The sequence below is a fragment of the Macrobrachium nipponense genome, chromosome 11 (genome assembly GCF_015104395.2).
Source record: "Macrobrachium nipponense isolate FS-2020 chromosome 11, ASM1510439v2, whole genome shotgun sequence".
Lineage (NCBI taxonomy): Eukaryota > Metazoa > Arthropoda > Malacostraca > Decapoda > Palaemonidae > Macrobrachium > Macrobrachium nipponense.
In genome coordinates this window covers 32,394,409-32,406,313 of record NC_061087.1, presented here as the reverse complement: position 1 = coordinate 32,406,313, position 11,905 = coordinate 32,394,409, and the positions used below count along the sequence as shown (strand labels likewise).

The 11,905-nt window shown below is 36.2% G+C and overlaps 1 long non-coding RNA gene across 2 annotated transcripts in view; it reads left to right on the top strand.

Annotated features, from left to right (window-relative positions):
- The first annotated feature begins 728 nt into the window (after positions 1–728).
- Positions 729–11,905, top strand: part of LOC135196677 (uncharacterized) — a 102,510-nt gene continuing 91,333 nt past the window's right edge. For both annotated transcript variants that reach the window (XR_010310518.1, XR_010310572.1), the window contains exons 1-3: positions 729–892; positions 3,425–3,497; positions 3,599–3,673. This is a non-coding gene — a long non-coding RNA (uncharacterized LOC135196677). The remainder of the gene's footprint in view (positions 893–3,424; positions 3,498–3,598; positions 3,674–11,905) is intronic.

The window sequence follows — 11,905 nt, the reverse complement described above, 5'->3', positions numbered from 1 at the left end:
TTTCATAGATTAACGGATAGGTTTTCCTCCCGCCCGTTATACCTTTAAAATATTTTGCTCTCAATTTCCCTTTCAGCGCTGAATGACCTCGTAGGTCCCCGAGCTTGGGCCTTGGCCCAAATCATATATTCCGTTCTATTCGTATACAACGATGCTACTACGTGAAGCCACGCATTAAACATTGCGTGTTGATTCATTCTGTATGCTGTCTACGGAAAGTATAAGAAAGCCTCTTAGCAACAGCGCAACTAGTAAAGCTTTTCCGTCAGTGCTGGTTTCTTTGCACAGACTTGGAAGGCAAGAGACAAAAGGTGCCAAGAAGGACGTGTTGCCCAATCTTTTAATTGTAGGCGGGTAATCCCGTCAGTGCACCTCACGTGATGCACTGTAGGCATTACTAAAGGTTCTTTGAAACCCCTTTCAGTCCTTTCATGTACTGTACTTCCATTCATATTATATTTCTTCCATCTTGCTATCCACTCTCTCCATACGGTTATTTCAAAGGTTTGCCTCCTGTTACAACTTTCATACCTACGTATTCTCTCAGTTACCTTTCCAGCGCTGCATGACCTCAAAGGTCCCAGTGCTTGGTCTTTGGCCTGAACTCTATATTCCATTCCATTCCATTTCATTCCCACCTTTTCATTAGACTTGGATTCGAACTGATTTCTCAGAGCGTCAACAGATGGATCTGCTACTTCCATTCTCGTTGGTGACGTCACGGAATCATGGACATAGCTACTAGCTAACGGGACTCCAGTCCAGTGTTGTTGTGGTAGTGGACCTTTCAGGATGTATCGAAAGTCATTCTCTACACATTTACTTGCTTTCATCATGGCAGACCCCTGGAATAACAGCGATTGTTTTCACATCCTCCTGGTCATTTAAACAGGTAATACTTAGCATTTCATCAACGTGTAGGTCAGTTGTGTGTAGGCTACGTATAGTTCCAGATGCAAGGTGTCGTGTTGGTGTGTTGTCATCATAGGCCACTTTCCATTTGTAGTATCATCACTGTCTTTTACTGACATGAAAAGGCAATAAAAGCTGAATATTAAGACTAAGAATCTTTAACTGTGGCATACAACTTCAACCAGGATTTGTTCCAGAGCCGATCTTACACATAGGCTAGGCCTAGTGGTCTGTGCACCCCAAGCGGTGAACTGATGGCATTATTTAAGTTAGTATAACTACTTTGCAGCGTCCCCTCTACCCCTAGCTGCAATCCATTTCGTTCATTTTACTTAAGAGTTCAACTGCGAGGTTTTCCTCCTGTTACACTTTACAAACTTGCCTACATTTAGTTTCCTTTTCGGCGCTGAATGACCTCACAGGTCCCATCACTTGGGCATTTGGCCAAAATTCTTTATATTCTGTTTAAATCTTTAGCCTATATGTTATAGGCCTAGCCTGTGCTAAATCTGATAATATCGGAACAATTATTTCAGAAACGATATAAAATATAACGACGGGGCTAGTGAACCAGAGGCCTTTATCGTACTGCTTTGAATTACCGTCTGGTAGAAATACACTGGAAAGACAATCTTCTTCCGCGCTTTGGTACCGATCTTATGCTATATGATGAAGATGCACATCTTCGCTTTCACAGACATTACTGGATGTTTAGGGTCAACTGCATGGGAAAGGATACCAGGATATTTGACGGGGTGACAACACCGTAATATATTTCTTCACTAAACAGAGTAATAGGCTTAGGCCATTAATCTATGGCTACTTGTGTGGTAAGGCATAGTAACCAAGACATTTAAATACAATGTAAGTGGTTGCAAAAAAAAAAAAAAAAAAAAAAAAGGTTTATTTGAAAACTTAAAATATAAATCTTGTACGTGTCTCGGGTAAGCTGGAGGTCGGATCATGCCTTCTTCTCTTATCCTCTGTATACGGAAGAGTAACATAAAGCAGTATTGCCCTGACATATGTCAATGACTGTTAATACTCAGAGTGGAAGCACAGTGTAGTAATACTTTATTATATGTATTTTTGTACACGTCTCAGATATTGTTCAGTTCATTTTCCATATTTTCTGAATCCGAACATTTTGTAATGTATATCCACGATAGGTTCAGTTTTTCATGACAGTCATAGGGAAGTAAGCATACATAGTAGCCTATCATGCTGTGCAGTAGATCTTGTGTAAAATGATAATGGATGTCATGAATTCACATTCTCATCATCCCCGTAGGGGGTTAGTGCCGTCAGTGCACCTCATTCGGTGCAATGTGGGCATTACTTAAGGTTCTTTGCAGCGTTCCTTCGGCCCCTAGCTGCAACTACTTTCATTCCTTTTACTGTACCTCCGTTCATATTCTCTTTCTTCCATCTTACTGTCTACCCTCTCGTAATAATTGTTTCATAGTGCAACTGCGAGGTTTTCCTCCTGTTACCTTTCAAACCTTTTACTGTCAATTTCCGTTTCAGCGCTGAATGGCCTTAGTTGCCCTAGTGCTTGGCATAATGCCAAAAATCTACATAAATCAAATAAAAAATGAAAAAAAAAATCACATTCTCATCATAAACGATACCATGTAGAAACTGACAAACATGGTAAAAAGGAGGGAAATTGTTAGTACTAAGGATGTAAACGATAGAATGCAGTATCAACAATATATGAAAACGATGAAACATCAAAATAGCAAACTAGGATTTTGCAAATTTGGGGTATAGCAGTGTCTGGCATTTTTTCTTTAGTTAAATCGTTGGACAAGAATAGATACAGTTACGCATTTATGATGATTTTTCCAAATGAAACTGCAGTCTTTCTCAGCTTGCGTACCGGATCAGTCTCGTTAAGGGTTGGCATCACCTGGGTGTGACTATTTCTCATCTCTATGCAGTTTATGTAAAATCGACTTTACATGTATTTTTCTGGCATCCATGATTTTCTGGGGTGTTGTAATTGCACAGCATTGTTGATTCATCTCCTGGAACGTAGACTGATGATGTTATTAACAGTTTTGGGGATCCTTATTGGAAGAGTATCATGTGCAGCTTATGGGTGAATTCCTCCTGCTATCTGTTGAATAGCTTCTACAAATTAGCGTTTTTTTTTTTTTTTATCACGAGTCGAGTCATTCCCATATTGTGAAGCAGTTGAAATAAAACTACCCAACGTGGAATCAGTGAATTGCTCCATTATCATGTTATTAATAATGTCAGCGGGTGGCGTTTGTTGCTTGGCCAGGTCAGTCGGGTATGAATATGTGATCCTCGAATGCTTGGGATTACTTGCTCAAGTTTGTTTTCCACAAGTAAGTTAGCTGAACGTGATTCCGTCGTGCTGATAGGACTGAGAGAAGCTTAGAATATATTTTTGCAGGCGTGGTAATTAATAGGCTAACTGATGTAACAGCCAGAGGTGAAATGCCTGACATTTGCTGATGTATAACTTTTTCTATTTTTCCAGCTGCTGTGCCAGGCTGATGAGTTCTTTTGCTACTGCCATGGCCGTTTTGTAGGGTCGTAATCACACTTAAAAGGTATGTAACATCATCGTGTTCAGTTGTTCGTAATTGACTTAGCTGACAAATATGAAATAAGGCTTACATTTGCTGACGATGTATCATTTTTCTTCCTCCAGCATACACTACTGTACCAGTGTTGACTTCTGCAACTACAATGGCAGCTTTGCAGGGAAGAAATCATTGCTTCTAAGGTATGTAATGAAGTTCACTGGTTTGCAGGAACGAGGATGCGTTCCGTTTGCATCTTTATAATGTGGTCTCTGCTCTTTTCCCCTTTCCCCTCTGAAACGTATTAGTGGTGTGTAGCGAGGAACCATCTTGGGTATTTGCAGAGAAATGTGCGTTATTTATAACATGCTTACGATACATATGCAAAGCGAACGAAAGTGAGACTGAACTTGGTGGTTATGTCATTCTTTGAGCCGGGGATCTATCGTTGGAACGATCACTTGTAAATTTCCTCAACACTTCCAGTGATTTCGTTCACGGAAACAGAGCTATTTATATATATTAGGGCTTGTGCCTTGTATGATAAGGCGCCCTATGAGGTAATGTTAGACTAGCGATAATCTATACGCTAAGTCGGTTGGTATTGCACTTCCATCTTCAATGGAGTGTCTGGGGTTTGTAGATCACTTACGAAGTCGGTATTATCTTTACGACGATTGTGTTTTTAAAACTCATGGTTCGGTGAGGTTCTTGTAGAAAACACTAAGTTATAAAAAATAGATATAATTTCTTCTGAAGTTTTACATGCTGAAGATCAGATATGATTGTACAAGTCTTCTAATAACGATAGCTTGATCGCTTCTGCCAATGATAATGGCTAATCCTATTCCTCTACATGATAAAGCTTAGGTAAAGAGGTACAGGTCTTCTAATGACGATCACTAACTCTGTTCTGCTTGTCTACCATCTCCGTTACAAGTTATGAAGGAACAGACAGTAGTTCGAACATATGAACATACATACAATGACTAGTTTCATACGAACACACAATCAAATGAGACACGCTACAGATCACGTAGGCGGTAGTTGTCTCAAGCAGGGAGCTTGGGACTAATGTTTATAAACAATTGAATGACTACAGGTGACGGCATGTTATCTTAGCCTACTTTTATTGTATAACGTCATCTTTAGCGTCTCTAGTCTGATCACATTCCTGCAAGCAATCTGGTTGACCTCTTTAGTTTTAGGAGTTTTAATATATATGGACTAACATTCCAATATTTTATTATGTAAACACTTACATCAGCTCGGTCAGCTACCAAAAACCAACTACTGAATATTACTCAAACTTGACTTGCATTTGACTTATAGGAGTGTGATACAGACACTATGTGAATATATATATATAGTAAAATAAAAATTCATGGTGTACATGAAATTGATTCAAGTAATAAAAAATATAAAACAATGATATTGGTAAATAATAGTGATCACGTGATATTAATGATACGTTTTTCACTTCATCTCTTTAAGATACTTATGCTACAGAAAATACTAATGTACTCTGATAATTGCATAGAATGAAGATTAACATGATAAAAATATATTTTAACTGATAAAAAATTTCATATATGAAATGATAAAGTTATTAATGTTTATGCTGATTGATTCGTTGATTTTTATGCTAAATGTTATATATCTGATTCATTAATCAATATACACTGCAGATATTGGTAAGATAAAAGGTAACATATTGATTATAGGCTACCTGATTTGTTTATACATATGTATATGGATTCATATAATTATGATTAATATATGTGCACTTTAAATAGATTCCTATTGCGTACACGCAAAGATATATTTAGATTCTGTTATTTATGATCATTTATATATAGATTCCTAGTGCGTACACGCAAAAAATATATTCGATTCTGTTATTTATGATCATTTATATATTTTAGATTTTTCATGAGGGGTACACGCCAAAAAATATATTCGATTTCTTTTATTTATGGATCAATTATATAATAGGCATAAGATACTTTATATATTTATTTAGGATACATGACCGAGGTTATACTACTTCACTTTTAACTAGCGTTCGAACAACTTTTCGTCCATTACACAGTTCCAGACAACCACCTATAGCCAATGAAACGGCCTTTTTCAATGGTTAAAACAAGGGGAAAATTTGCCTGGCGGGTTCTAAACGTTCTTTATTGCGCTCATACTTATTCTCTGCATCCTAAGCTACACGATTACGTTCGCGATTGATAAAAAAAAACATCCCAGCACGAGTCCTTCGCCAGCAAAGTAGAGTTGAATATCCTTCGGGTCGTAATTGTCGGAAGTATGTCCCTTTTGTAGTCGATTCCGACAGCCGCCGGAGCGTTCCGCATTAAAACGAGATTAACGACGAGATACGGTGTCGGTCGAAGAAGTCCATGAAATCCTTTCACATTGTAGGCGGTTGTTACTTGACTGTAGTCATCCGCAGCGACGAACGATTTTTTGAAGTTGCGATGTGAAACTCTCGTACTGCAGGATACTGTAACCAGGTTCCATTAATCAGCCTGCAAGTGAAATTATACTTGTCACAAGGGCAAAGTAAATTCAGACAACATCCAAATACAGGGGAGGGAAGAGAGCCATTTAGACCAGACTTAACCCACATGAATTCGCTGATATTTTGGAATTCAAAAGAGTCCGCTGTACAAACTTTTTTTATCCATGGCATTAACAATGAGTGAATCTATCCAGGTCTATGATGACTGTAAAAATATCCATAATTATAACAAACAAATAGATATCATTACGAATCTCAAAGAAAATTCGATATTACTGGTAAGCTAAGTTACTAAGACAAAAAGAAGTGGAAAATGGAGCTATTTGTAAGATTGCCAGGCAGCATAAGAGTCAAAGAGAATATTAATCATGATTCTATGTGCCCTAACCAACAAAAGTTTCATATTCAATTTTCTCGTGCGCATCCTCTGAGGTAATTTTTTTAAAAACTTTATTAATAGGTAGGAGATGCAACGAAAAAAACCCACTATGTAACTAATTCTAAATAAACTTTGGGTTTTTCAAGAAAATGTGACATTTTCCCATGAATGTTTTACTTGAATTGTAATAGGCTAATGTTGCAAGTAAATATTTTCTTATACATATCTTGATACTTCTAAATGTCTATGAGGTTCAGAAAAAAATTTATTCATTTTGTTGTTATAGAAATTCTATTTGCTTATTTTGTTATTAATTTTAAAATGATTGCAACTCCTTAGCTAAAGTTGCATTGCGCATACGGATAGACATTTGTACCTAACGTCTGCCTTGCCCATGAGAAGTTCGGGCTAAGCATTCCTTTCTCCAGTCAATCTGCTTTTGCAAGCAGAGACGACACACAGATGAAGCCTGTGTAAGCAGATTATTGAGGTTAAAAGGAACAAATGCTGATACGGCGATGATGACGTCGTCACTTGGCAGGAGATTGCTCTCAGCCAGCTAAGAGTTACGTTACTTGCTGTACAAATACGACTTTTAGGATAATTTTTGTTTTGTTTTTTAAATACTCGACCCACATGAGAAGAATGTCTGAAGAAAAAACAGTACCAAAATTGAACAATATATTAGTTTCATGTTGGAAAACTGCATGATTATGTTAAATTAAATATTCCTTATTGAAACTAATGAAAAAAGGTTTCCATCAAATTCTATATATATTATTAGCCTGTATAAGATTCATATAGGATTATTTCATAGATAACATTTTCACTTCTAGACTTCCGACTTTAAAATCTCTTTTATTTTATTTTGATTTATTTTGATTATTATTAAGTTTATTTATTTGTTTATTTATTATTTATTTATTTAATTTTTTTTTTTCATTGACTACGAATATAAATCACCGGGACAGACAATATGTCAGTAGATTTTGATATGTGTTTGAACTTTAAGCTTATTTGTCATTACTAAGCGTTAAGTTAGAGTTCAAATCTTTACGCATATATATTTGGATATTTAATTATCTATGGTTACGTTTTGCTTATTGATTTTATCGTGATTCCTTTTTTATTATAATTTGTAACCCTTCCGACTTCTTACGGAGTGTATTATATTGACTCCACTTGTATCCATATTTATTTTATTTTTTTATATTTATTTATTTATATATTTTTTTATATATATTTGATAAATAATGGTTGGCTTGAATATGTGGGAAAAGTGTTTAGCGGCGTACCGTATAAGGCTACTTGCGGCATCAATTCTATAGACAAGATATAAATGATAAAGTATTTAAAACCGCGAGAACCGCTATAATCCAGTTCGGATCCAACATCACGAGTTGTAACTCGTAAGACATTGACACTTCCTATTTAATTATCCGTTATTCTACCAAACCGATTGACTCTGGGTGATAAAATATATTATTGGTTTTCTTAATGGAAAGGAATTCACACCACGTGTTAAGGAGATTATTATTGATTTACACCACCCGAGTCACAGATTATTATGTGTTGAATTCCATATTTACTGGTTTAGCACTCATAAATATTCGTAACGCACTCAATTGCGGTGTTTGTTTTTAGTGCTATTAATTCTATATAACGTGTCAAGGAACTATTAACACTAAGAATGTGTTTATTCCCTCTGTCAGACTCGTAATTGTTAATAATTCTACGTATATTCTTTCAAGGATTGATTTGGCACAGGATAGCCCTTAAAACAATGACAGGTGTCTTAGTGTATCCCTTGTTTCTTTTTCATGACACGTGTTACAATTAGTTATGTGCTTTTTATATCTGTAAGCATTGTAGGCCAGTAAAACAGTGATTTGGCTTTCTGTGACATAGGAGGGAACCCTGGATGACGGAATGCAACCAGTTTATGACGATTGGTATGAAAAAGATTATTACTAATACCTGGTCGTTAGTCATCTGCTGTGTTCTTCGGGTTTTCCTCGTCACAGACCTACATAGTAATATTAACAATTCGATTACATTATTCTGATACACATACTTTAAATATACTTTTGCTTTAGGGTTTCCGCTCGAAGTGTTTATTGTTTTTTGCCTAGCCACTGACCCTGTTTCCGTTTCGAAGTGTTTATTGTTTGGTGTTTATTGTTTTGCTTATCGCTGTTGACACTTGCTTGTTCAGTTTGTAACAGTTCTGCGCTCCGACCCAGATATTCAATGCTCGCGATCTCTTGGGTTAAGGAATTTCTTGTTTAGATACGGTTTTAACAATAGGCACGGATGTTTCTATATCTTTTAGTCCAATTAATGGTTCTTTGCTGTATGGTGCGGGATTGCGGGATAATGCGTCAGCTATGATAATTTGCTTTCCCAGGTAGATATCTTATCTTGGCTCCAAAGACCTGAATGATCATTTGTCACCGAGTTCCTTTTGGACTGTGATTAAAGCCTTTGAAAAACTCGGTAAAGGACTCATGTTCAGTAAGGACTTTATCAGGATAGCCATAGATTATGAACTTAAGATGTACTAGTGAGTTAAAGATACCTAGCCCTTCCTTGCCTATTACTGTATATTTACTTTCAGAGGGCTTTAGTTTACGTGAATAAAAAGCTATAGGGAAGAACTGTTTATCATATTACTGAAGTAGTATCCTCTTACCCCTTGGTCTGAGGCGTCTGTTGGGGGCAATAAAAAAAAAAAATTCCTTATTTAAATCAGGGATTTTTAAGTTAGGTAAGCTGCATTTTCCGCTTTTAAGATATCGAACGCCTGTTGATGCTTTTCAGACCATAATAAATCTACGCTCTTCTTCGTAAGATCTGTTAAAGGAGCTGTCATGATTGAAGAGTTACATATTTTACATACGATTGTAATACCCACTACAGCGCAAAAGTGCTGTATCCCCCTTTACGTTAATAAGTACCGGAAAGTTATGAATAGCCGACACCTTACCATGGACTACTTTTAAGACCTTGACCAGACACATAAAAACCTAGATAAACATGTTCGGTTTTTAAAAACTCACATTTAGATATTTACTCTGAGATTATTTGTCTTTGTCTCTGTAGCACTAGCTCTAACTTTATGTGAATGTTTACTTCTAAGGTATTAGAAAAGATTACAAAGATCATCCATATAGGCATGTAGGTTATCCCCTAAAAGTCTCCAAACACTATATTGTAATTGGGGCGCAACGTAAGCCAGAGCATATGTAAAAATTGATAATGTCCCCACCCTGAGTTGTGCTGAAAACGGTATATGAGGTACAATCACTTAGGTAATGGTATCAGGTAAAAGCCTTTAAGTAAGTCCAAGTGGTGAAAAAAAAAAAAAAATTATTCTAACCTAACAGAGATAAGATGTCGTCGGTACATGGCACTGGAAACTATCGGGAGTCGTTTTCTTGTTTAAGCGTCAGCAAATCTACGCAGATACGCCAAGTCCGATCTTTTTATGGCATGACATTTGAGGGAAAAAATTATATGGGCTTATTTGATTTCCTAATGACTCCTATTACTAACTTTTTCAACTTCGTCATTTATCTCTATTTTGAAATTTCATGAGAATCTATAGAAGGTACGTAAATAAAAGCTTTATGTTGTCCGTAAACCGTTTTGTGTTAAGTTACATCCGTTTTTTTTCCAGAGATCACTCGCCAGTGGAGAAACTTCCTGGTATTCAGGTAAAAGATAAAAAAATTCTGCTGAATCACCTCTGCTTGAATGACTTTACGGATATTACTTTAGATAGATTATCAGAGAGATTCATCCACGACTGGTTGGGCGTGATTAAAAATTAGCAACAATAAAAAATGCGATATTTATAACTTTCCCGGATCCACGATCTGTATACTTTTAGGGCTTTGTTCGCGGAAATCGTTAAATTTCAGTGTGTCGGGAAGGATTAAAATTTCATTTCCCAGCAAAGTCTTTTTACACGCACTAAGACTTTCGAGGGTGCATGCTTCTCGAGATTTTGCGTGCAAAGTGCGACTGCGGTTGTGGAGAATTCTGTTGGGTCATTTGAACAATGTTATGATTTATGAGACAAATGTATAGTTCCTTTATATAAGTTATTATTTGATTAACTGTCTCATTTTTGTTCAAACGGATTTTAATATGTTTGAAGGTTTATAGGATTTCCCTTTTGATAAACACGCCCTTATGCAGGATGTAAGATAATATTTTGTATTAACCTAGATGGATCTTACAATTACTCTAGATACAGATCAATGTTTTTTATAACTATAGAGGTATCTGTAAGCGCTCGCTTATCCGGACTTCTCATTAGGGAAGTTCGAACAACAGACGGTGAGTCCGTAAATACAGGATAATACGTGTACTAATGAAATAAATCAAGATATTCTAATTTTTACGGCGCGTACAGTCGGGCTTAATCCACCACTACTTATAATAACTTATGTATTAAAAAAAAACGAAAACCTGCTCTGATTACTTTATACGGTCGTGTGATGCATAGGGAAATTCCTTTTTAATTTTAAAAAGGAAAGGTATTTGGGTATTGTATGTATCCAACATCGCTTTTTCCCCACTCTGCTAGAGCGCTTATTTTTGTAAAAGGGGAAATTCGCTTTGCTTTGAACACTTCGGCAGTTTTTTGACTGACCTTGACCGCTTGACTAGGTGACACAGTCACCGAGTTTGCTTGTTTGATTCTGAACGGGCTACTGTTTCTATTTCTTTTTGTAATAATTAGGATCCTTCTCTTTATTACCACCATCGGCAACATATTGTGTGTTTTTAGCATTACGTTGCTGGTTACTAATAAAGCAATGAATGACTAACTATTAGGAACTGAGCGATTACTATAAGACAAGTTATCTCTACTGTATTCAATATTAACTGTTTGTACTTCATTCTTTGCTAAAATTTGAAATAGTGAGAGATCCTGGTCAGCGCATTTGGCCTGATGAAAGTTTTTTACAGACATGTTATTCCTTGCAATCCAGCCATATTTTTAAAGTTGAGTTGAGTCATTGAGGTTCGATATTTTATATAACTCAAAAAACTCAAGGCTAAAACTGCGATCGGGGACTTTGCAAAGGAGCATTTATTGTTATGACCCGAAATAGTGTTACCTCTAATTTATCTAGATTTGTACGGTGTTCCACTTGTTTTTGTGTGTTCTAATCCCACTACGGTGCTTAACGACCCTATCCATGCATCTGTATAAATACAGACGTCCACTGCGTAAACGCATATTCACTGTTTAATATGATTTGTTACGTAAGGGATTAATAATCACCCAAAATGATAAAATTAACATAGTATATGATTATGATATTTCAGTAGAACTTCTGGAAACAGACACTCAAAGATAAAAAAACTCGCAGTAGCGAAATCTCAATGATGTAGATAATTTCTGTAAAAAAGTAAGATTAAGAATGTCTCGTAACTTCAGCCACAGGAATAACGAAATTCGACCTGCAAAGGAAACACTCAAAGTTACTCCAAGAATGAAAAAAAATTGTA